The 23810-nt window shown below is 45.0% G+C and overlaps 1 long non-coding RNA gene across 2 annotated transcripts in view; it reads right to left on the reverse strand.

Annotated features, from left to right (window-relative positions):
* The window catches only part of LOC138249853 (uncharacterized), a 128373-nt gene that overhangs the window by 44238 nt on the left and 60325 nt on the right, over window positions 1-23810 (reverse strand). The window contains exon 4 of one of the 2 annotated variants that reach the window (XR_011194852.1): window positions 22253-22610. The exons of the other annotated variant lie outside the window; for it this stretch is intronic. This is a non-coding gene — a long non-coding RNA (uncharacterized lncRNA). Of the gene's footprint in view, window positions 1-22252; window positions 22611-23810 lie in introns of those variants that run through there. 2 annotated transcript variants of the gene reach the window in all.

Here is a 23810-nt window from a genome sequence, read left to right on the forward strand (position 1 = left end):
TGCCTTCCAAAGAAACCTGCTCCAGCGACGCTTTCCAAGGGACCAGCGACCTCTGAATTCTCTGAGGACTGCCCTGCTTCGAAAAAGACAAGAAACTCCAGAGGACAGCGGCACTGCACCAAAAGAACTGCAACTTTGTTACAAGGAGCAGATTTAAAGACTCCTGCAACTCCCCGCAAGAAGCGTGAGACTTGCAACACTGCACCCGGTGACCCCGACTGGACTGGTGGAGAACAACCAACTCAGGGAGGACCCTCCGGCGACTCTACGACTGTGAGTAACCAAAGTTGTCCCCCCTGAGCCCCCACAGCGACGCCTGCAGAGGGAATCCCCAGGCTCCGCCTGACCGCGACTGTCTGAACTCCATTTCCCGACGGCTGGAAAAGACCCTGCACCCGCAGCCCCCAGCCCCTAAAGAAACAGAACTTCTGTGCAGGAGTGACCCCCAGGAGGCCCTCTCCCTTGCCCAGGTGGTGGCTACCCCGAGGAGCCCCCCCCTTGCCTGCCTGCGACGCTGAAGAGATCCCTTGATCTCTCATTGACTTCCAATGAAAACCCGACGCGTGTTTGCACACTGCACCCGGCCGCCCCCGCGCTGCTGAGGGTGTACTTTCTGTGCTGACTTGTGTCCCCCCCGGTGCCCTACAAAACCCCCCTGGTCTGCCCTCCGAAGACACGTGTACTTACCTGCTGGCAGACTGGAACCGGGGCACCCCCTTCTCTCCATTGAAGCCTATGTGTTTTGGGCACCTCTTTGACCTTTGCACCTGACCGGCCCTGAGCTGCTGGTGTGATAACTTTCGGGTTGCTCTGAACCCCCAACGGTGGGCTACCTTGGACCAAAAACTGAAGCCTGTAAGTGACTTACTTACCTGTGAAAACTAACAATAACTTACCTCCCCCAGGAACTGTGAAAATTGCACTGTGTCCACTTATAAAACAGCTTATTGTGTTTTATGTAAAAAGTATACATGCTAAAGTAATGATTCAAAGTTCCTAGAGTACTTACCTGCAATACCTTTCAAATGAGATATTACATGTAGAATTTGAACCTGTGGTTCTTAAAATAAACTAAGAAAAGATATTTTTCTATAACAAAACCTATTGGCTGGATTTGTCTCTGAGTGTGTGTACCTCATTTATTGTCTATGTGTATGTGCAACAAATGCTTAACACTACTCCTTGGATAAGCCTACTGCTCGACCACACTACCACAAAATAGAGCATTAGTATTATCTCTTTTTACCACTATTTTACCTCTAAGGGGAACCCTTGGACTCTGTGCATGCTATTCCTTACTTTGAAATAGCACATACAGAGCCAACTTCCTACATTGGTGGATCAGCGGTGGGGTACAAGACTTTGCATTTGCTGGACTACTCAGCCAATACCTGATCACACGACAAATTCCAAAAATTGTCATTAGAACTTGATTTTTTGCAATTTGAAATTTTTCTAAATTCTTTAAAGTCCTGCTAGGGCCTTGTGTTAGTCCCTGTTAGCATTTCTTTTAGAGTTTAAAAGTTTGTAAAAGTTTGAATTAGATTCTAGAACTAGTTTTAGATTCTTAAAAGCATTCCAACTTTTAGAAGAATAATGTCTAGTACAGAGATGAATGTGGTGGAACTCGACACCACACCTTACCTCCATCTCCAGATGAAAGAGCTAAGGTCACTCTGTAACATAAGAAAAATAACAATGGGCTCCAGACCTACCAAAGTACAGCTCCAGGAGCTGTTGGCAGAGAATGATAGAGCCAACCCCTCTGTGGATAACACAGAGGAGGATGATAGTGAACTGGAGGAAGAATCCCCTCCACCAGTCCTATCTAGGGAGAACAGGGCTTCTCAAGCCCTGACTCCAAAAATAATAGTCAGAGATGCTGGCTCCCTCACAGGAGGGTCCAGCCTCTCTGAAATCACTGAGGATAACTCCAGTGAAGAGGACATCCAGTTAGCCAGGATGGCCAAAAGATTGGCTTTGGAAAAACAGATCCTAGCCATAGAAAGGGAAAGACAAGAGATGGGCCTAGGACCCATCAATGGTGGCAGCAACATAAATAGGGTCAGAGATTCTCCTGACATGTTGAAAATCCCCAAAGGGATTGTAACAAAATATGAAGATGGTGATGACATCACCAAATGGTTCACAGCTTTTGAGAGGGCTTGTGAAACCAGAAAAGTGAACAGATCTCACTGGGGTGCTCTCCTTTGGGAAATGTTCACAGGAAAGTGTAGGGATAGACTCCTCATACTCTCTAAAAAAGATGCAGAATCTTATGACCTCATGAAGGGTACCCTGATTGAGGGCTTTGGATTCTCCACTGAGGAGTATAGAATTAGATTCAGGGGGGCTCAAAAATCCTCGAGCCAGACCTGGGTTGATTATGTTGACTACTCAGTGAAAACACTGGATGGTTGGGTAACTGGAAATGAAGTGTATGACTATGTTGGGCTTTATAATTTGTTTATGAAAGAACACATTTTAAGTAACTGCTTCAATGAAAAGTTGCATCAGTATCTGGTAGACCTAGGTCCAATTTCTCCCCAAGAATTGGGAAAGAAGGCAGACCACTGGGCCAAGACTAGGGTAACCAAAACTTCCACTGGGGGTGACCAAAAGAAAGGGGTTACAAAGCCTCCCCAGGAGAAAGTGGGTGACACTAGAAACAAAGAAAAAGAGTCCCCTGTAGGCCCCCAAAAACCAGACCAGGTGGGTGGGCCCAGAGACACAACCCAAAACAAAGGTGGGTACCAGGGTAAGAGCTGGGATGCCACTAAGGCATGGTGCCATAACTGTAAACAGACAGGGCACCACACCAAGGACACTTCTTGTCCCAAAAACAAACCCCCTAGCAAAATCCCAGGGGTAACCAGTGTAGCCATTGGAGATGACTCCTCAGATGAGGAGGTCTTCATAGCCTTCAACTGGAAAAAGGGCCCAACAGGTGAGTTGGAGATCCCAGAGGGAAGTAGACACTTCCACCACCTACAGGTGAATGGAATCCCAGCCACCGCCCTGAGAGACACTTGTGCCAGTCGCACTATTGTGCATGACAGGCTGGTGTTCTCAAACCAGTACATCCCAGGTGAGATGGCCAGAGTAAGAGTTAGCCCAGACAGGGTCACTGATAGGCCTGTGGCTTTTGTGCCCATAGAAGTGGGTGGGACTTTTAGCTGGAGAAGGGTGGTAGTCAGTACAGACCTCCCCCTTGATTGTCTCCTTGGAAATGACTACCCAGAGGTTAGTCAGAGCCCAAGAGAGGAACTGGTCCAGTGCCAGTCCTCTCCCAAGGATTCTGGAGTTCCTGCCTCTGCAGTAAATGCAAGTAGGCCCCAGAAGAAAAAGAAAAGAAAACAGTACAGGAAGGGTGGACAACCTTTAGCCAAGGTTCCAGCAAGCCAAGGAGATTCTGCTCCAGTAGGGGAGAACTCCAAAAGTGGCACTGGTAAAGTCCAACCTGCCCCACAAGAAGTCCTGGCTAGTCAGGCAACTGTTAAGCCTGAGTGGATGGCTCCTCAGCTAACAGAAGAAAGAGTGGAAGAAGGGTGTTTACTACAAGATGTGGTAACCCCTCACTCTAATACAGCAGACAGGCACCCTGAACCCAAAGAAGCCTGTAACTTAGCCCCTTCCCTTGTAGGTGAAGAGATAAAGGTGTGGTTCTGGGCACTGACAGCTGTCAGTGGCCTCTGCTGGGTGTTAGCCTTTATGGCTGCACTATCCTTGGCATGGTGGTCTGACCCCATGCCAAATAGCAAGTTAGGCCCCCTGACCCTGTTGGTCATGGTGGGGTTACTCCAGCTCTGGGTAACCTCTTTGGGTAAGCTAGGGGTGACCCTGGCTAAAATAAGACTAGCAGAGGTGGATACCTCTAACCCCAAAATAGAGAGAATGGGTGGAGACATTAAAGACACAGACAAGAGGCAATTCAGACTAGGTCCTATCACTGTGGAAGTGGGTCAGTTCCCCAGAGGGAATGACCTGAACAGGAGGATGTAAGGCAGAGTAGGCCCTGCAACAAACCAGCCTATTTCCTCTACTCTTCCTCGCCTGACAGACTAGGAAGACTCTCCCAGCTTTGGCTGAGTCTCCTGGCCTGTGGGCTGGGGGGGGCTTGTGTAAAGAAATGGCTCCCTGTTGCAGTTACCCCCCACTTTTTGCCTGATACTGATGCTGACTTGACTGAGAAGTGTGCTGGGACCCTGCTAACCAGGCCCCAGCACCAGTGCTCTTTCACCTGAAAAGTACCATTGATTCCACAATTGGCACACCCTGGCATCCAGATAAGTCCCTTGTAACTGGTACCTCTGGTACCAAGGGCCCTGATGCCAGGGAAGGTCTCTAAGGGCTGCAGCATGTATTATGCCACCCTGGAGACCCCTCACTCAGCACAGACACACTGCTTACCAGCTTGTGTGTGCTAGTGAGAACAAAATGAGTAAGTCGACATGGCACTCCCCTCAGGGTGCCATGCCAGCCTCTCACTGCCTATGCAGTATAGGTAAGACACCCCTCTAGCAGGCCTTACAGCCCTAAGGCAGGGTGCACTATACCATAGGTGAGGGTACCAGTGCATGAGCACTGTGCCCCTACAGTGTCTAAGCAAAACCTTAGACATTGTAAGTGCAGGGTAGCCATAAGAGTATATGGTCTGGAAGTCTGTTTTACACGAACTCCACAGCACCATAATGGCTACACTGAAAACTGGGAAGTTTGGTATCAAACTTCTCAGCACAATAAATGCACACTGATGCCAGTGTACATTTTATTGTAAAATACACCACAGAGGGCACCTTAGAGGTGCCCCCTGAAACTTAACCGACTATCTGTGTAGGCTGACTGGTTCCAGCAGCCTGCCACACTAGAGACATGTTGCTGGCCCCATGGGGAGAGTGCCTTTGTCACTCTGAGGCCAGTAACAAAGCCTGCACTGGGTGGAGATGCTAACACCTCCCCCAGGCAGGAGCTGTAACACCTGGCGGTGAGCCTCAAAGGCTCACCCCTTTGTCACAGCACAGCAGGGCACTCCAGCTTAGTGGAGTTGCCCGCCCCCTCCGGCCACGGCCCCCACTTTTGGCGGCAAGGCTGGAGGGAACAAAGAAAACAACAAGGAGGAGTCACTGGCCAGTCAGGACAGCCCCTAAGGTGTCCTGAGCTGAAGTGACTCTAACTTTTAGAAATCCTCCATCTTGCAGATGGAGGATTCCCCCAATAGGATTAGGGATGTGACCCCCTCCCCTTGGGAGGGGGCACAAAGAGGGTGTACCCACCCTCAGGGCTAGTAGCCATTGGCTACTAACCCCCCAGACCTAAACACGCCCTTAAATTTAGTATTTAAGGGCTTCCCTGAACCTAAGATTTGAGATTCCTGCAACTACAAGAAGAAGGACTGCTGAGCTGAAAAACCCCTGCAGAGGAAGACCAGAAGACACCAACTGCCTTGGCCCCAGACTTACCGGCCTGTCTCCTGCCTTCCAAAGAAACCTGCTCCAGCGACGCTTTCCAAGGGACCAGCGACCTCTGAATCCTCTGAGGACTGCCCTGCTTCGAAAAAGACAAGAAACTCCCGAGGACAGCGGCACTGCACCAAAAGAACTGCAACTTTGTTACAAGGAGCAGATTTAAAGACCCCTGCAACTCCCCGCAAGAAGCGTGAGACTTGCAACACTGCACCCGGCGACCCCGACTCGACTGGTGGAGAACAACCAACTCAGGGAGGACCCTCCGGCGACTCTACGACTGTGAGTAACCAAAGTTGTCCCCCCTGAGCCCCAACAGCGACGCCTGCAGAGGGAATCCCCAGGCTCCCCCTGACCGCGACTGTCTGAACTCCATTTCCCGACGGCTGGAAAAGACCCTGCACCCGCAGCCCCCAGCCCCTAAAGAAATGGAACTTCTGTGCAGGAGTGACCCCCAGGAGGCCCTCTCCCTTGCCCAGGTGGTGGCTACCCCGAGGAGCCCCCCCCTTGCCTGCCTGCGACGCTGAAGAGATCCCTTGATCTCTCATTGACTTCCAATGAAAACCCGACGCGTGTTTGCACACTGCACCCGGCCGCCCCCGCGCTGCTGAGGGTGTACTTTCTGTGCTGACTTGTGTCCCCCCCGGTGCCCTACAAAACCCCCCTGGTCTGCCCTCCGAAGACACGTGTACTTACCTGCTGGCAGACTGGAACCGGGGCACCCCCTTCTCTCCATTGAAGCCTATGTGTTTTGGGCACCTCTTTGACCTTTGCACCTGACCGGCCCTGAGCTGCTGGTGTGATAACTTTCGGGTTGCTCTGAACCCCCAACGGTGGGCTACCTTGGACCAAAAACTGAAGCCTGTAAGTGACTTACTTACCTGTGAAAACTAACAATAACTTACCTCCCCCAGGAACTGTGAAAATTGCACTGTGTCCACTTATAAAACAGCTTATTGTGTTTTATGTAAAAAGTATACATGCTAAAGTAATGATTCAAAGTTCCTAGAGTACTTACCTGCAATACCTTTCAAATGAGATATTACATGTAGAATTTGAACCTGTGGTTCTTAAAATAAACTAAGAAAATATATTTTTCTATAACAAAACCTATTGGCTGGATTTGTCTCTGAGTGTGTGTACCTCATTTATTGTCTATGTGTATGTGCAACAAATGCTTAACACTACTCCTTGGATAAGCCTACTGCTCGACCACACTACCACAAAATAGAGCATTGGTATTATCTCTTTTTACCACTATTTTACCTCTAAGGGGAACCCTTGGACTCTGTGCATGCTATTCCTTAGTTTGAAATAGCACATACAGAGCCAACTTCCTACAGTGTTTAACCTATTTATTAATAAAAATAAGTTTTGCCGATGAGAAAACTCATGTCTAATTTTCTGAATACCTACTCTTTTTCATTTTATCAACAACTCTTATTATCTGTTAGGACGATACACATTATTTTCAGTACACTGTGTAACTATGCATCTAGTATTCAGTTGCTTCAGGAGTTTTCATTTTCTTTTTTTAAGCTTCGATATTAACTCACTGATATACAAGTCTTTATTCATTATTCTACACAACTCATTATTTAATCAGAAACATTTGCAAGATTACATGTCAGCAATTTATTCAAGTCAATACATTTTATGACATATATGCCAATGAGAAGGCCAGGAAACATTACATTTCACATTATTAAACTAGGTTTAAAAAAAAAGAGAAAAATGCAACTTCAGCTATTCAAACTAAATACACGTAACTATGGCTATTTTGTACATGACTCCTTTTTCTTCTTCTTTTGTGGTTTAAACTTTTGTTTTTCTTATGCTGTCTACATGTTAATTCTGCACATTGTTAATGTTGAATGCATTGTTTTTGTAATTTTTAAAGTCTGCTCCCTCATATGAAAATAATCCAATCTTTGTCCCCACGCAGCTACTAGACAAGTGAAGGATGTGGTGCTGTGCCTTCAGGGTGGTCATACGTTTATAGGGTGTGATTTCAATGTGGTAATGTCCCCAGAGACCATTCACACAAGTGTGACGGGGCATGGTCAATGATGGAGGTCAGGACTGGTGACCTGGGCTGATAGTCCTGTCCTCAACGGTGTCTGGTGAATATGAAATACATGGCAGTGGAACGTACACATACTTCAGAAGCCCATTGGACTAAGTTGCATATTGGCCTTCTGTTCATGCCGGCGGCTGGCCAGCTCACTACCACAGGGTACATATCTTTCCCAAGGGGATCTCTGACCACTCATTACTACAGGTCCACATGGGCGGCCCAGGAGGGGAGTTTCACCCAATCTGATGTATAAATGCATGGTGCCTCAAAGATAGGAAGAACACACTATTTCTGGAACAGGAAGTATAGGCATTTCTAGATTTGATTGAGGGGGGTCAGTGAAGTCTTCTAGATTGTTATGGACTGACGGGAAGGCCTGAATGCTAGGGATAGCCCAGTCAATCCTTAAAGCCAGAGAGAAGTAGACGCTAGCACAAATCCCTGACTTGGTAGCTTGTTTTGGCTGCCTGGAATGGGAGTTGCATGCAGGAAAACTTGAGAATCGCCAGATTGAACTGGATCATGCATCACTGCATAAACTGTGTCTTGATGAGGCATGCCAATGTTGGATCACAAATACCAGCTGGATCTACAAATGGGGGGAGAAACCCAGTAACCTATTTTAGTGGCTGGTGACCCACAGAGTAGCAGAACAAGTGATTGGAGGCATCCCAGGGCTCTCTTTGGCATGAGTAATGGACATCGGGGTGATAGTGGTGGCATTCCAGGACTATTAAACGGCACTGTATGCAAGACAAGATAGACCCTCACTGGAAAGGCACAGACACCTGGAAGTGGATTTACCCTTGCAGACCGTACCCAGGAAAGATTGGGGAGACCTACAGCAACTGGGGCCGGATGACTTCCCAATTGAATATTATCAGAAGTCCCAGGCATCTTTCCTACCCCCTCTGCTGCAGAGTGGTCGCTCATTTATAGTTGGTCATTGAAATCATCCTCTATAATGAAGCCGTTGAGAAAAGTTGCTTCCAGATGGGCTAGATTTAGCCATAATAGTTGTTGTACACAAGAAGGTGTGACCCCCGAGGACTGCTCATCTTATTGTCCCTTTCCCTGATTTAACAGTGAGACCAAATTGTATGCCAAGGTGTTAGCCAACAGACTTCTTGACCACAGTGATTTCATGACACAGCACTGCACTAGACATTGTACATGCAGGCCTTGAAATATAGGCACTGTCTGATCAGGTGCTACTCCTTTCTCCTTATTTATTTTAAGAAGGCTTAGGATATCCTTGAATAGGATTTCCTTTGGGAAGTGCTCAGGTTGCTGGGCTTTGTGCCACACTTCATATTTTATGTAAAAATAATGTATGCTTCCTCAAATGCATGGGTTCTTGTAAACTGAATTTAATTGTGAAATTTCCTGATCCAAACGGGTTCTAGGGAAGGCTGTCCATTGTCACCCCTGCTCTTTGCCCTGCCATTGTAGCCTCTGGCAATGTGGGTTAGATGTGATGCTCATATATGGTGGCTTTGCCAGGGAAAATGGTCTGGAAGGCTGCATTGCTCTGTATGCACCTGATGTGCTGTTGTTCATTTCTCGCCCAGAGGTCATGGGACTACAGCTGTTTTAAATCCTGGACTTCTACAGGCAGGCCTCTGGTCTTAGGGTCAAATGGAACAAATCTTTACTAATTCCAATATCAAGAGGTGCAGAGGCAGCGAACTGGCAACCCCAGGGGCATATCCTCAGATTGATTTTCCAATATCTGATGATCTATAATCTATATTCCTCTGTTCCCAGACCCCTGTGGTCTTTAAACTTAACACCCTTGGTAATTTGTATGAAGAGGGGTCTGGAGAAGTGGGTCCATCTCCCCCTTGGTAGCTTGGGGGATCTTTAAAATAATGTTTCTGCAGAGAGTCTTGTATCTTCTCAAAACTTTTCTACATGCAGCCAAGCAGAAGTGGTTCATGGAAGTGTGAACATTCCTCTGGGTCAACAAGTTTTCCCATATTGCCTTTGGCAAGGGTTCCCAGTCCATTTATGATAGGCGTATGGCAGCAACAGACTTTTGACAAGGCGTGGGAGAAATCTCACTTCTATAGGAGTTATCAGAGTAATTTGAGTAACCACGCTTTACTCATGTATTGTTGAATTACTGGAATTATGCAATTACACCAGCTTGAGCAATTAAGTGTAATTTGCGTTAAGAAACCTGCTAGAGAGCAGGAAAACAATTTAACAGAGATCAGGCTGCTGTTGGCTAATGCTGTTTATGTCCTTTAGCAGTTAGTGCTATTTTCTTAGTGTAAATGCATCCTATGATCCATTTTGAATGCGATTGTGCATTTTTCAATAAGAAAATGGTGCTAAATGCTGGATTACACTTCTCACTTAATTACGAGTAATTTTGTGGTAATTGCGAGTAATTATGCTAAAGAGAATATGCCATTTAAACCTACTTCTACACAAGACTGAATTACATGGCCTCCGAGCTAGTAGACATGATTGGTGGTTACACGGATGGTTGACAGACCCAGCTTTTTGGACAGAAGTAGCCATCATGGAGCGCAACACTAATATATATGTGGCCTATTGGGAGCCGCACCCAACAGAACCGCTCAATAGTGGTACTCCAGCTTTGGAGGTTAGAGCTGTGTTGGATGGGAAGGGAAGATCAGTTCGGAGACCCCCATGTGTTCGGGCTATATGTTATGACAAGGGGTGGAATTAGAAGACTTTAGTAAATGAGACCTAATAGGGATTTCTAATTGGGAGATGTCTGGCAAGGGTCTGGTATGAGGTTTTTTTCAAGAACTGCAGGTAAGCTTTAATCTTCACTGCTCACAATTGTATAAGTATAATTCGGCCATGCACTGGGGTCCTATGGGGTCGCTCTCACATAGGTCACCAAAATCAGCCCCTTGGAAGGCCACACACTGATGGGGCTCCTAGAGGAAGGATGAATATTGCATGTCTATAAATTAGTACTCACCATACTTTGTTACCCCACTGAAAACTAATTAGGAAGCATGGGTTGACCGAACTGAGGACAGTGAGTGGAGAAAGCCCCTAATTGTTTCACAGGAAGTAGCAATATCAGGCTGGCTCCAACTGATTTACTTGAAATATTTGCATATAACCTACTTGACTCCAGTGCGCTTCTGGAAAGTGTACAGGCCTTCGACCTCCGCATTCACCTGATGGTTCGAGAAAACTGCAGATTTCTTTCAATAAATTGGACCTGTCCTGTACTTGAGAGGAACTGGGCAGCAGTCTTACACTCGCTTGCACAGATCCTGGGGTGGCCCATCAGTCTCTCCCCACATATAGGACTTCAGGGATTGCTTGAGGGAGTAGAGGTGGGGGTACAGGAGAGTGATGATTGGTGGGGCTTGGCACTCTTATAGAAAAAAGGGATATTGCTCTGGCCAGGAACTCTGCCCACCCACCTGTATTACTGTCATGGTGCAAGGAGACAGACTGGTACGTGAAGATGGAGGAATCAATTTATAATGTGAGAGTATGCGCCAACAAACACAAACATTTTTCGGATCAGTAGTGGACCAATTATGGATTGGATAACTTGTGAGATGCTCCTTACTACTTACTACATGCTCACTACCACTGTTGTACAAGGCCGCCTGTGCTGTATGGTTCTTTTGATTCTTTATCAAAATCAATAAAATCTTGGTTATGTTAAATAAAATCCAGCCCTGTAGCACGTGAAAGCTCCAAACCTTCTATAGTATTTATGACAATTATTAAAAACATGTTTACGATATCCTGATCTCTCACATGGCCAAAGGTGCAAGTTTTGGTAAAGGCACTACAAATTTATGTAGGTGATATTTCCATTTTAATTTGGGGATTGTATTTTATAGTGAAGATGGATTTGTGTTAAATACAATATTAACCAATCTCCAAAACTGATTCTGTTCCCCCGATTGGATAACAGAATTAATTTTGATCAATTTGTTGATGAAATCACATACTTCTTTTCCGCTCTTTGTAATTCTTTGTTAATTCTTTTATTACCAACTCAAGAGCCCCTGATGTTATTGTTCATATTAGATTGCACTTTAAACATATGCTCTTTCGACAACTCCCGACGCTCAAAATCATACTGATTTGCTCCATCTGAGCTTATCAGGATTAGTGGTGTCAGCACTGTTTAGGTCTTTTAATGAAATACACTTAACAACCTTTTACTGAACTTTGGTGCCATTTACCCTTACTTTTGCTTTGACTAAATCCGGCTTCCATGTGACTATCCAAGAAGTTTTCATAAAGTATTGGCTTGTGAGTTGAGTTGTGTAGTCAATCTTCGTGGGTAATTGATTGGTATCAGGAGCCCTCTATCAGAGTTACACTCCTTATTATAACTTTTTAGAGGACATAAACTTCCAATGCCAATTGATCACTTCCCTCACTCTTAAACAAACTGATTCTCTGAACGACTATACTGTCATGTTAAGACAAAAACATAATCAATGGGACATACTTAATTTCCATGTTGGAAGGTTTTTTGCCCGTGAATCAGAGGGTGTGTGCCCATTCAGACAAACAAGTTCCTTAGCAGCCAACCACCGACTTATAGATTGCTCACCATTGGAACAACTGCAATTTGGAAAGGCTGCCTCTGAAGCATTATTAGCCTCTAGTACATCCCCTACAATATCGTCTAGGGCAAAAAGGTAGTCATTTTGAGTTAAAATTCCCCTCCACTGCTGCTATTGCACCCGGACACTCATGCTTCAGCCATTTAATCTCGGAGTCCATTACTTCCATCATCTGTAGCATTATGATTGACTTATGCTTACATACATCCACCAAAGCCAAGGTTTCATTTACCATTGAATTTCCATATATCACGATTATTAAAATACCATTCCTAATTATGTTCAATACTGATTCATCTTTTGTAATTGTTGATTGCACCAATGACAGTAGGCCACCATACGGTTTTTACTTACCTATCAGAGAGCAGTTCATCCAGAAAGCTACATAACCTACAACAGGGTTTCTCTGCAACCCTGTTTTGTGTACCATTGAGATGTCATAGTTTTTAAGTATTTCTATAGTGCCGTTCTCTTTAATTAACAAATCATAATGGTCGAGCTCAGTAATTTAATGAATCGGGAGCAGCCTCATACTATTCCCCCTACTACACGTTGAAAACAATCATTTTGATGGGATAAAACATTATCTATCAGATGTATACCAATTATATGGAAATCTTATATTATTCTCATTTTCTTTATTATTCACAATACATAGGTTTTCTTGTTCTCTGTAATCATTTGGTACATTATGCAGTCCTTGTATTTCGCCACAGTAATTTTTATATCTGTGAAAGGATATTTGACCTACCAGAATTTCACCATGATTGTTCAGAGTCTGTGGCACACAGGTACCATTTTCAGTGGTTTTTTTTACTATTATTTCACAGTTTGATTAAGTTCTGGGCAAAGTGTCCAACAGTTCTAAAACCCTGCTCTTTATAAAAGGTGAATATAAGGTCATTTTTGTAAGCTCTTTTCCATTCTGATTCTGAATAAAACCTTAATTTTGCAGGTCTTTCCTATTAATTTCTGCAATGTCTGGTACTTGTTTAAAAATGCCCAGAATGTATGTTCTGCTCAATAGTTAGTTTCCTCGCTCTTGTTCCCTTTTCGGGAAATGTTCAGGTAGATGAGCAGTCATGAATTGTGTTTGTCTCCATGGATAATATTTTTCAAATCCATTTTAGTACTGACTTTTCTTTGTAAAGATTTAAAAATGTTCAGCCAGCTCATTACTTAAGTTTAAACTTTTGTCTTATGAGCTAGACTTCTGCCTTTTCCTGGATGATGGTATACTTGCTGTCAAATTTACTCGGAGAGACAATAAAGGAGGGTTTCTTTGGTTTGCCTAAAGGAAAGAGGATTCATACAAATATTTTGTTTTTTCATCATCTCTGATATTTCCATATTCCACCACATTACTAACACTATTTTCAATATTATCATATGTTGTCCTTTCCTCCCTATTCTTATGAGATACCTTCTTACTTTGAGGATTTTTGAAGTGTCTAGTTGCCAACTTCTGCATCGATTGCTGTGGTGGTAATGAAGAGCTCTATGGTTATCATCCTCCACTGAATAGGCTACTAGTTTGGTACTAGGATTTAATGCCTGCATCAGGGGAGTTAAATTGTCACTGTGTCGGCCAATTACCACCAACAGCAGCCAGGTGCCACCACCATCCTCTGACTCACAGGACTATGCCACACTTTCTCACTGATACAATTTTGTAGTTTCTACCCCGAAGCATGGCCTTCCACCATAGCTATGACAACTGCCACCATCCGACCTGCCCCTCCGACCTGCCCCTCTATGGCCTAAAACATCAGGACTGATTCACTTCCAGACTCCTTGTGCTGTGGAGCAGGTTCACCTTAATAACCCCCAGCAGCCCTAGGCCACCCAGGGATGTCTGTAGGAAGGTGGAGAGATGCTGATTCACCAATTTTATCGAGTGTGGAGGAGTATGGCTTGTAGCTGGTGGGAGTGGAACCCAGCTCCTGTCTCTTCCACTGCATTAGGGACTTTCTCCCACTCAGAGTCTCACTGAAGGTTGGATGCCCAGTGCTTGTGTGAGCAGAGGCTCTGGCACAGGTCCCTTAGCTGTGTGCAGCAGGGGTTGGACACAGGGTCTGAGCCTTGACTTTCACAGCATGCATGTAAAACTAGCATCCTGACTTTTTTGTTTTGCCATAACATTGCACTCATTCAGCATATGCGGAGTCTCTCTGGCAGAGCCCAGTTCTGTGACCTGAAAATGCAAACAAAGCATGTCCTCCTGATGTGTATATGACTACTGTACATTCCTTGGGTAAATCACATAAACCGGGGGTGGTGACAGCATGCCAAGTTTTCTGTGAATCATTAGTGTGACAATACTTTCTTCTCTATGTCATAGAAAGTATGGTCTAGTGACCCCTCTAATGTACATTTACTGGTTAAAGAAGGCAGTTAACAACAAGATGCAGAGATCCCACATGTCTCTGTGACTTTGCTGAGGATACACCTGCATGGAACAAGCATACTTGCTACCTGCCTTGAGAATCATCATATTGCACAAAGGCTGTGTCTGAGGAACAGGCAGAAACATTACATATGTAAGAGAAAACAACCCAAGGTAGTTCCTCTGCCTGGAAAATAAATGTGTATAAAATTAGCATCTGAACCATCTCACTTGATTCCAGTTCCAAGTTCTTCATTGACACAGAAGGCAGTGTGTTCTAAAGTCCTTAAAGGAGTGTTGTGATTAGGGCTGATGTATGCAGATCAGCCAACCTCCCAGAGTGAAGGGGACATCACCTGAAGTCTGTACTTTCTGCTGCACCAGGCTCTTCAAGGGGAGATACTGTCCATGAGGAGAACCGCAGCATGTTCCTGGCATTGGGAATAGCCAGAGAGAGTGAGCAGCTGACAGAGAGCAAAGCAGGAGTGGCCCATGTGTGGGAGGGGTCCCTTGGCTCCCTAAATGGTTCTGGCAATAAAAGACATGAAGCCTTCAGCAAGAGTCAATTATTGAGCACAATTGCCAGTCCATCATAACTGACAGAAGGCACTGCTGCTGCAGATATTGGAGCATGAACTCTCAGTCATTGTTGGGATGAGCACCCTGAACAGCCCAGGGTCTCCAATTACCAAGTTCATCCATAAGGTCAAGATCATCTCAGGGGCCACATATGCCATTCCAATATCCAATGTGTATTCTGCAACCAACCTATGTAGGAGCCACCTACTGCCATCATGGTACTGCTGGAACAGGACTTATGCCCACATTAGATTTAGGATGTAGTACCTCAAGATTGTAAACAGGATTTCAACCCTGTGTGGTAAACTGCACAGTGTAGTATTAAGTAATGTGTGACTTCAACCCTGTATTGTAAACTACACTGTGTAGTATGAAGTAAGAATGTGTGATTAAGTGCATTCTTATAGTCCATAGATAAGCACTGGGATCTACAAAACAAATATTGGATCTGTTGGTTGATTGTTCATTTCTAAGTTCTTGTCCTCCTTAACCTACCTTCCTGAGAAGCCTTTGACTGCTCGCCCTCACTATCCTGAGAGTTAAGAACAAAAAGGATGTACCAGACCATTTTTCCAGAGCCATAATTGAACACACCACTAGACACAAGTGGCACATGACATCAACCACCATGGTTTAGTCTCAGTAGCCCCTATATACCCTGTGTGTCCCCTAAAGGGGTTTGACATTGTTAAAGATTTCCAAATGAGTGGCTCTTCAGTAGGGTTTTCAGGGGCTTTAGATCTTGTAAGAATTTCAACTGCTCAACTTCTACTGTAGATAGTGGAGGTTGTGTGCAGAACTTGTTCCCTTGTCACTCAGTGTTCTTACGTCCTTGGACAGCCTTCATGTTGATAACCAGATGAAGGTGGTGAGAATGTTCTGCTCTGTACTGAATGTAACCCAAAATAGTGTCTTGTTTAGGGTGACTTCCTTTTTTTCTGAAGGCTTTGGAAATGTTCTGAAAGTGTGGAGTGTTTATGAAATCAGACATCTTCCTATTTATGGGTGAGCGCAAAGTGCTCCGTCCATTCTGTAATCTCTCTTTGGGCTTCAAACTACACCAATGTCACGTCAGTCACTTCCATTGGTTTGTGGGCTTGCCTATTAAAATCCGCTTGCTTTCATTTGTGAAAGGCATGTATACGTCATGCCTTTTCCGGTGTTTAGCCCACCTACGCAGCCATGGTAAACTACTAAAAACATGTGAGGCTCGATGTTTTCAGCCTGGGGTCCAGACTACTTTATCTATTTATTTTCCACGCAGCGCGATCGCGCTGCATTTTACATAGCGCGATCGTGCTGTCTTTTTTTCTTTACAACGCTAATAGGTCTAACTCTAGCAAATGAGAGACCTGTTGCATTGAAAATGCCTGTTTACTTTATTGTAGCAAATTGGGTTTAGCCCATTTAGTCCCCCTAGATTTTTAGCATTTAACTACCCAGCTTTTGGACTTTTACTATGAGCGAGTCTCACTCATGATAAATTTGTGGTAATTTGGCTGAGTGTGCTAACCGCCAGTGACCACCTTTTAAGATAAGGCCATTGTTGTGCAGCTAGGTATGAGGCACTGGGCTGGTTACCCATGAACACATAAGCACATGTGTGTGCTGGCTGCCCATGTGAGACTACTATCTTTTTCAGCCTGGTACTTGCACACAGGTAGCCTGTCACAGAAAGGATTCTTCAAGTATTGATACTGACCTCGGGTAGACCTTACAATGGAGTAGACATTTATAGTGTAGTCTGTAGTGCTTTCTGATTGGCTGTGGTACTTACTTTAAAATTCACATTATAGGCAGTGACACTAGGATCATGCAATTTCGCAGCAGCAGCGGTTTCTGAATAATTATGGGTTTGACACATGATCAATCATCTGCTGCATAACCTTTTAGATTTAAGCAAAAAAAGATCTAGTTTCTAACTCAAACAGATCAAACGTTACTGAAAATGGGCAGTAGAAGGCCCATCATAAAGGTTGACTACTTCCCTTTCTATGGCTTAAATCTGCATTTGGGTGCCAAGTGGTATTATTGAAGTGGAACCATTGCTCAGGACGCTTATCATGTGCTAAAACTCCAGAATAATTAGGTAATACTAGCACAAAATGTACCACAACACATTGTATAATTTGTGTTTACTTTTTGCATATTTCAATCAATCCTGCTCATATTTTGGTCCTGATTATAGGTGAAATTCACACTAAGAACAGTTGTGCCCCAATGTAGGGTCCAGTGGAGGTATGAATCTAGGGGTAAACATGCACCACAAGGGTAGAAATATAGTCCCAAACATCATATCTACACTCCCTATGAAACCTTGATAATTGTCATACTTCCTTGGATCAGATCATAATTAGATACTAGGCCTTTGTGTCCCATACTGGGTCAAGTTAATTAGTAGAACGATTGAAGGCCTCCTAACACAAAAGAGCCATTAGCGGGGTTTGATCTATTTCTTGGGAAAGGAAGGGGTGGGGAGGAAATCTGCTTCTCTCACTGCAGCTGGGCTGAGACAGCCAAGTCCCACAGAAACAAAAGAGGAGACCTCTGAAGCCAACACAGGAGGGGCTTAGCTTTGAAGTTTTGGTGGGAAGGAATCAGGCTGCTGCGTCAGCTTGGGGCAGAGCTGATGCTCCCAGGGAAATTCTTTCTGTAGACAACTTGAAGTCGCCATAATGGATTATCCATGAATTCTGTGCAGGGGAGTTGGGATACAGGAGAATATAGCACCCAAGGATTGGACTGGGGCACCTGGCTTCCAGAACTTTCTGCTTTCACTTAAGAACCCTTGCACAAGAGAGAAACAGATGAGAAGACAATGGACCTGTAAGTAACAACAACAATACAATGCTCATAGGAAATGAGAAGCCACCTGATGCCCCTGCAAGGATGGACTTAGGGACTTTGACTACAGTTGACCCTCAAGACTAGGATGGGTCTGTCCAGGACCAGTGGATCTTATTCCTTTATGCACCAGTGGAACAGTAGGGATAATGGATCTGCTGGGGGACCCTAAATGGTTCCCCTGGAATTTCATTGGACTAGACCTTCACTCCACAGACACCCATGTTCCCTTCAAGAAGCCAAGAGGATCTGGGACCTGCGGAGTGCAGAAAAGGTGTTCAGCTTTCTGGCTGTGGAGGTGATGTGGAAGATGCCCTCAAAGCAGAAGAGAGCATGAGGAGCTCAGGCACAGGACTGTGACATGGTGCCAGAAAGCCCAGCTCCTTGCAAAAAGCACTATTTTAGAGAACTGTGTCCTGAAGAAAAGGCTCCTACTTGCCAGGGCTGGTCACTAGAAGTTTAATCAGCCCAAGTTTGAGCACATTGGACCTATTGGGCCCAAATTACAGCCTGGTTCCCAGGGGCACTGAGCAGAGAAGGAGCACATGGCACTGTGCAGGATTAGTGATAAACTCACCCCAGATTGTGCCAGAGGCTAGGGGTTGATGTAACCACCATGAGTAAATCCTGGTGGGGAGGGGGAATGGCTGGGGCCAACTCCCTGAGCTTATTTATGGCCCTGGGGACCCCCCCAATCTGTCTGGGGTCAGGCGGATTAATTCAAGGTCCCAGGGGCTTCATCCTAGGAGAGTAAAAGAGCATTTTCTTGGCCAGAAGCATTGTCCACCTCCTGTTGCCCATGTATGCGGCAGAGATAGGTTGTGCCAACCTCTTATCTCTCTGCCTGCACCTGAGGCTTAGTAAAGTGCACTGCACCCATAAGGGAACGGGAGTAAAAAATAACTTGCTCCCAACATGGTGGAGACAGAAAGTCAGCTCCCACCTGCTGCACAGGAGCGGGGAGGGTGTGTGTGTAGATACCTGGGGCAATGCAGGAATCGGCTCCTCTTGCTGCCCCATCCCACAGCAGCACCATGGTGCCCCGTGGGCACAAGCACAGGGGTTAAAAGAACACACAGAACAATACCACTTCATAACGAAAGAAAAGTGGATGAGCTGCTCATCCAATATACAAACCATGAGCGTCCAAATGTAATCCACCTGAAGGGAATTTAAAATGTGCTTATTTTCTTTGATTTGGTCCCAGGAAGGGCAGGTTCACCACAGACAGTTTTCCAGTGTGTTTTGGAGGGGGTGGGGGTGCTGCAGAAAGTGTAGCAACCCCCCACCTCCCTGGAATGTTTTTATAAAAGTCACCCTAATTTTCCAGGAGCATTGCATTCAAAACCCCAGAAGTGCTTTTTGCCTGGTTTTAGACACTCTGAGCTGGAACTTTGTGCTCATAAGGTCAGGAGTGCAGGGATATCTATTCACTAGTCCTGTGATTGCAGTAGCAGTCTAATACAAGTAAAGGAAAATCTCTGATATATGTCTCATAATGCTTTATTGGAAATGTTGTTGACAAGTACAAGGTGTTACTGTTGGTATTATCCCTATCCAGTTCTATGGTGGGCCATAGCATTTATTGCATATTGATACTGTTATCATTAAATTTAATGGTGTTGCAATATTGAATCATAACAGGTGGCTGCTTTCACTGATCTGATGATATCCTGACAAAGCTAGTAGGTCTACCTTATTGATAATGACACCCCTTATCTTATGAAGTTGCATCGTGTAGAAATGGGGGTATTGAGGGTATAGGGTTCAGGATCCACTTGGTATGTAACATGATATGAAGGTGTAACCACAGTCTACCAGATTGTGCATCTTTGTAATTTAATTCATAGTATTTAGTGAAGTGAGGTTAACAAGGGTTATTTTCCTTTTTTAAGAAAAAACATTGACGGGACAATGATTTATTGAGTGCTGCACTACAGCAAGCTTTGGTTGATAGCTCACATCACTTTCCCTGAGTATGCCTGGACTGCTTTGCTTAGCTTCTCTGAAAGAGTCAATTGCTACCATGGGATATTTGGTTTCCTGTAAAAAGACAATTGTGGATCTATTATTGTCAGGACTCACATCCTTCACACCTTCTTACACTGAAGAGTTGCATAACTTGCAGTTATCAGAAGGCTGGACTTCCATTCCAAATACCACAATTCCAAAAACAAGTAATATAAACAATGAACCCCATACATTGTTCAAAAGTAAAGTTTCACAGCAAAGCCTATATTTAGTCATTTGAAGTAGGCAAGATAAAAGGTTAATAGAAAAGTTACAACTGTGTAATTATATTTTAACTGTTGCACTTTTTTAGTTCCTTTTAATAGTACCATACCTATTTTTTGGGTTCAAGAAGGATCCCTGCATCCATCAAGGAACACTGCAGATGTTTGGTTCCAGGACATGTATTCATTCCAATTCTAATAGGTCTTGAGTTTCTTCTGTACATCATCAGATTACTTGCTATCACACTCTCCTGCAGCAAAAGAGATAACCACACTACCTTTGCCCGTTCTCTGTGGATGGCACACCCCCACCCTCCATCCATGTGCAGCGAACATGACCAGAAGGCTTGGCCTCTGTCCAAGACCTGCACTCAACATACCACTGACAGCCCACTGCCATGTAAACCATATATTTGGATTAAACTTTATTGACAACAATGTCACTTTCAATTTATCATTCCTGGAATTTCCCTAAATTACAAGTAAGACCCATGGGGTCTTAGAGATACCAGCTGCATCATGGGTTAGCAGTTTTCTGGGAAAAGTTGCTAGTACAAAGTTTTCTAATTGCTCCTATTTGATCAGGTTGGAGTCCCATGTCACACAATATGGCCAAAAGTTTTTTTTCTAGACGTTATGGAATTCATGGTTTAAATACAGAAGTTCAGTATATTGTGGAACTTTCCTGAGTGTTGTGTGGTTAAAGATTAGCAAACTAACTCAAAATGCTTTACTTGTGTGGCTGATATTAAGCTTCAAACACACTTGAACTGAGAGATAATTGTGTTAGCCTTCCAAGCAGTAGCTTGCTACCGATTTATGTGTGATGTGCTAAAATCTACTGTACTGATTTCTGACTTAAGTATATGTACCCCCAATTTACGTTTTGCATTTTGCAACTCTAGTTTATCTTTTAATTGAATGAAAACTTACATTAAAAAGACCTGAGGAACAATTGTGTAAAGTAATGTGTGCCCTGGCAGAGATGGCTCCGGTCTCTAAATAGTGTTGCTGTCATCATGTGATGTACTTTATATGAAGAATGTGGGCTGTTCATTGCAGTAATTTTATGCTAGAACCTGAGAGCGAAAATTGTCTATAAAACCTATCCACTAAGCAAAGGAAAGCCCTTAAGTTCAGCTAAATAACAATATTATCTAATTAGAACTCCATACTACGAAAATACCCAGAAACAAGCACTTGTCAGTTGAATGGGTTAATAAAAGCAGCATTGTATGGTACTTAAAGGCTATGGCCTCTGTTATTAACTTTTTAGGTATTCATTATTCCCTGCAAGTCTTTGGGGCAAACAACGAAGCGCTGTATAGTTTCTAAGTGCTGTATACAAAAGGAGGAAGAACAATTCAAGATGATAAAAAAGAGTGAGTTCTAAAGTGAAGTGCCCTTTAAGGTTTCATACCTGCAGGGCAGAAGGGGCTGATAATCTCTTCATTGTGGCAAATGAGCTGTTCTCTGAAGTGATGGGTTTCCAGATCTAGGGCCTCATTAAGAGTTTGTCGGTGTCGGTTGGGCCGCCAGACTTCCATGTTGGGAGACCCAAAAAGGATGCCATGTGAGTGGTCTCTCAGGCCGCCGTAGTATGAGTTATACAGGCTGGATCGCTGACCACCAAGCAAAAAAAGGCAGACCACTGTGAGGATCGGAAATAGGTGCACAGTGACCAGCCACTGACCGTGTTACAACCCCAAAGTTGCAGTGGCAGCACCAATGGCAGTCAGCCAATGGCAGTCCAAACCATAGCAGTTTGTGGTCAACAAAGTAATATGCAACAGCACATTGGATGGATTTGAAAACAACACACCTGACACACGTTGCCACACCGGACACACCTGCAAGGGACATTATAAAACACACCCCTTTGCACACCACAATCTTCTGCATCACCAACGCAACACACAGAAGCCATAGCTAATTATTTAACAGAGCAGCATAGATACTAGGCACCACTTTTTTTTCATCATCTCTTTTCACACCCAGTGCACTTTTGTCCAGTCACCCCCTTTTGCACTTCCCCTCTTTAGTAAGTCACTGTCAACTTTTTTTTTAAAAAGAGTCCACCATGTCACATTCTAAAATGGCCATGTTTTTCTGAGGGTGAGTTGAGAGTCTTGGTGAATGGAATCGTAAGAGTAAATCCATAATTGTTTGGAGCACATGTCCAGCACACTCGTTTCAGTAGGATTATGGAAATGTGGGACAGGATAGTCTCCAGAGTAAATGTTGTAGGCACCACCCTGTGCACAAAAGAGGACATCAGGAAGAGGTGGAGCGACCTCCAGGGCAAAGTCCATTTCCTGGTCTCCAGGCACCAGCTGCCCCATTACGTTTCTTTCCCTGGGAGGAGAAGGTCTTGTCCATCCTGCATCCTGGGGGTTTGACAAGAATACCCGGGGGAGTGGAGTATGGTAAGTTACAAACCTAAAAATGTCAAAAAAATCCAATGTCATGCATGCTCACTGCTCACCTTTTCCCGCCTTTACTGTCATTCCACTCACCAGCCCAGTATCCACCAGTCCAAAGATTCCTGTTTGGCAACTCACAATTGAAGTGTACTCACCTGGGTGGAGAACATTTGTGTATAGTGTGTGTATTACATAGAATTACATTACTACAACTTCCAGCAGGCACTGTTCTACAACACCAAACACTAGCACAGTGTTTCGTTCTCCAAATATGCTTGTTTGTTAACTCCCATTTGAAGTGAACTCACCTGGGGGGATAATATTTGTATAGTGTGTGAAGTAGGAGAGTGACCTGACCACAACTCCCAGCAAACCCTGTTTCTTTATCTCCAAACACCATCACAGTGGTCATCTGCCCATTTACCCCTATGTGTCAACTCACAAATGAAGTATACTCACCCAGGGGGAGAACATTTATATAGTGTGTGTAGTGCAGAGATTGACATGCCTGCTAAGGCGAGGTGGCACTTGTACCATTACTCCACTCAGCCAGCAAAGTGTTCTCTTCTCCAAAGACCCCTGTGTGGTAACTCATACATGAAGTGTACTCACTTGAGAGGATAACATTTGTACATTATGGGGGTCATTCCTACCCTGGCGGTCATGGACCGCCAGGGAAGGGGACGGAGGAAGCACCGGCAACAGGCTGGCGGTGCTTCAGGGGCAATTCTGACCGCGGCGGTAAAGCCGCGGTCAGAAAAGGGAAACCAGCGGTTTCCCGCTGGTTTTCCCCTGCCCCAGGGAATCCTCCACGGCGGCGCTGCAAGCAGCGCCACCATGGGGATTCCGACCCCCTTCCCGCCAGAAACAGGATGGCGGGAACGGGTGTCGTGGGGCCCCCTAACAGGGCCCCATAATGATTTTCAGTGTCTGCACCCGTCGCACCCCTTCGACTCCGCCGGCTCCATTCGGAGCCGGCTTCATCGTAGAAGGGGGTTTCCCGCTGGGCCGGCGGACGGCCTTCTGGCGGTCGCCCGCCGGCCCAGCAGGAAAGCCAGAATGGCCGCCGCGGTCTTTTGACTGCGGTGCGGTCATTCGGCGGTTCCCGCTTGGCGGGCGGCGACCGCCGCCCGCCGAAGTAGGAATGACCCCCTATGTGTACTAGAGAGAGTGACATGACTGCAACTCACAGGAGACACTGTATCTATAACTCCAA

Source organism: Pleurodeles waltl, chromosome 8, assembly GCF_031143425.1.
Source record: "Pleurodeles waltl isolate 20211129_DDA chromosome 8, aPleWal1.hap1.20221129, whole genome shotgun sequence".
NCBI classification, from domain to species: Eukaryota; Metazoa; Chordata; class Amphibia; order Caudata; family Salamandridae; genus Pleurodeles; species Pleurodeles waltl.